The sequence below is a fragment of the Nansenia antarctica genome (assembly GCF_963989245.1).
Source record: "Nansenia antarctica genome assembly, chromosome: 8".
Taxonomy (NCBI): domain Eukaryota; kingdom Metazoa; phylum Chordata; class Actinopteri; order Argentiniformes; family Microstomatidae; genus Nansenia; species Nansenia antarctica.
Genome location: NC_137678.1, coordinates 50,552,579 through 50,555,078, shown reverse-complemented (window position 1 = coordinate 50,555,078; position 2,500 = coordinate 50,552,579). Strand labels below are relative to the sequence as shown.

At 49.8% G+C, this 2,500-nt stretch overlaps 1 protein-coding gene across 1 annotated transcript in view; it reads left to right on the top strand.

Annotated features, from left to right (window-relative positions):
- magi2a (membrane associated guanylate kinase, WW and PDZ domain containing 2a) overlaps positions 1 to 2,500 on the top strand; it is a gene marked incomplete at both ends in the record, with an annotated part of 222,049 nt that overhangs the window by 160,196 nt on the left and 59,353 nt on the right.

The following is a 2,500-nucleotide window of genomic DNA, read 5'->3' as shown; positions in this document are numbered from 1 at the left end:
GGGCTCCAGCACCACTCAGAGGGAGAGGGGGAAAGGCAGCAGGCCTTGTGGAAGTGTGGAAGTGTGAAATTTACAATTTCAGTCCAATTATTTATGTCACTCCATCCACCCATCCTCCTTCTGCCTACACCGCTAACGCTACATGGCTAACTGCTGACGTCAACGTCCCGCACACAATGTCTCTCTTGACATTAGAACAGCCGTGCCTTTTTTACCTACTAAAAGAGCCGCCTCTTTACAATTCTCAAGCTGCTACTTACACACAACGACCACTAGTTGGCCGCTTGTAAATAGTCTGCTTCCTACACGGAAAAACAGCTACATTAGCTTTATACTAGCTTATCCTGATGTGATTTAGAAAATGTAAGGATACTGGGTGGTAGAACGCACATATCTAGGAAAAGTCATGAAAGGAGGGTCCCGAAACTTGATCGAGTGCAAAGATATAAAAAAATATATTTAATGCTAAAAACCAGAACCAGAGAACCACCGACCTCCTCCTGTTTTTAATAACCGAACCAGTGGATAAGATGGGCCGGGCCTTTAACAGAACTGGGTGGTTTAGCAGCAGTGTGGGTTGAAGCACCATCGTTGTCAACTTGTCATCTTGTCGCCGCACCTCTCTCTGTGAGCGCCAGCGGTCCAGATGGCGGCTCTGTCCTTCACACTCGTACATAACGGCCGCTGCGGCACAGCGCCACCTACTGGGCCTCTTTAACGCTGCGCTGGCGCCGCCTGTTCTTGGCTAAGGGTCACCTGTTCTTGGCTGGTTCTAGAACACTGATGACATAAGGCTGATTCTAGAACACTGATGATACAAGGCTGACTCTAGAACACTGATGACACAAGGCTGATTCTAGAACACTGATGACATAAGGCTGATTCTAGAACACTGATGATACAAGGCTGACTCTAGAACACTGATGACACAAGGCTGATTCTAGAACACTGATGACACAAGGCTGATTCTAGAACACTGATGACACAAGGCTGATTCTAGAACACTGATGATACAAGGCTGATTCTAGAACACTGATGATACAAGGCTGACTCTAGAACACTGATGACACAAGGCTGATTCTAGAACACTGATGATACAAGGCTGACTCTAGAACACTTGGCTAAGGGTCAGCCCAGCCTCCTGTGACGTCGCCTTTGCTCTCGAATGGCCGTTAGCGCCATGATGAATATGAATATGTCACATGTTCTGTCACCCCCATCGGCTGTCCATGGGAGACAGAGCGATAGGGAGAGAGAGAGAGAGAGAGAGAGAAGGAGAGAGATGAGACAGAGGGAGGGAGGGAGAGAGAGAGAAGGAGAGAGACGAGACAGAGGGAGGGAGGGAGAGAGAGAAGGAGAGAGACGAGACAGAGGGAGAGAGAGAGAGAGAGAGAGAGAAGGAGAGAGACAAGACAGAGGGAGGGAGCGAGAGAGAGAGAGAAGGAGAGAGACGAGACAGAGGGAGGGAGAGAGAGAGAGAGAGAGAGAGAGAGAGAGAGAGAGAGAAGGAGAGAGATGAGACAGAGGGAGGGAGGGAGAGAAAGAGATGTGAGTGAGAGAAGGAGAGAGACAGTGGCTCTTGGTTAGAAGGAGTTTGTACTGGATAGTCAGAGTGTATTGTACACTGCATAAAGATTTATGATTGGTGAGTTGGAGGTGTGTGTGTGTGTGTGTGTGTGTGTGTGTGTGTGGTTGTGTGTATGTGTGCTGTCTGTCTGTCTGCGTCTATCTGTGTGTGTGTGCGTGTGTGTGTGCGTGTGCGTGTGCGTGTGCGCGTGCGCGTGCGCATGTGTGTGGGTGCGTGTGCGTGTGCACGTGCACGTGTGTAAGAGAAAAGCGAACGTGTGCGTCGGGAACCTGCCGGAAACCTGTATTGTCCTCGGCAGCGTCCGTCCCTCAATCGTCTCCCTCGCACGCCACGAGGGACAGCAGGAGGAGGTCACAGCGCTATCATTTGTTTCCCAGCAGCGTGTGAAGCTATATTGATTTTGACACCGGGGCTCAAGGCAAATGTCTGCCGTATTTACCCAGATTAATTAAAAAGCCTGGCCGCGTCACACACAGCGCTAGCCCCCAGAGCTGTGCTGCCTCTGTCAATAACAGAGGAACATTGAAACTAAGAGTATCTCTCTCTTGTCTCTGTTCCCACAGCAAAGGGACTAGGCCTTTTGACAAAGGCCAAGCCGGGGATGGAAATGACTTTCATGGGGTAATTGTATCTCTTAGACTATTCTGTTTGATCGGGCGTACAGGAAATCATTTGATTTAGCGCACAAGTGGTTCACAGAGATGGAATTGGCCCGACCGCTGCTGAAGCCACCGCCACCCTATTGTTTCCATCGACAAACCGCTGCCAGGAAGCGAACGGTCGTGACCAACGTAGTTAGCGAACATGATCAAGAGGCACTCTCTGTGTGCACTGGCCTTTTAATGTTATCTCTGTTTTTCTTCCCCCCCCCCTCTCTCTCTATCTCTCTCTCTCTCTCTGTCTGTCTCTCTC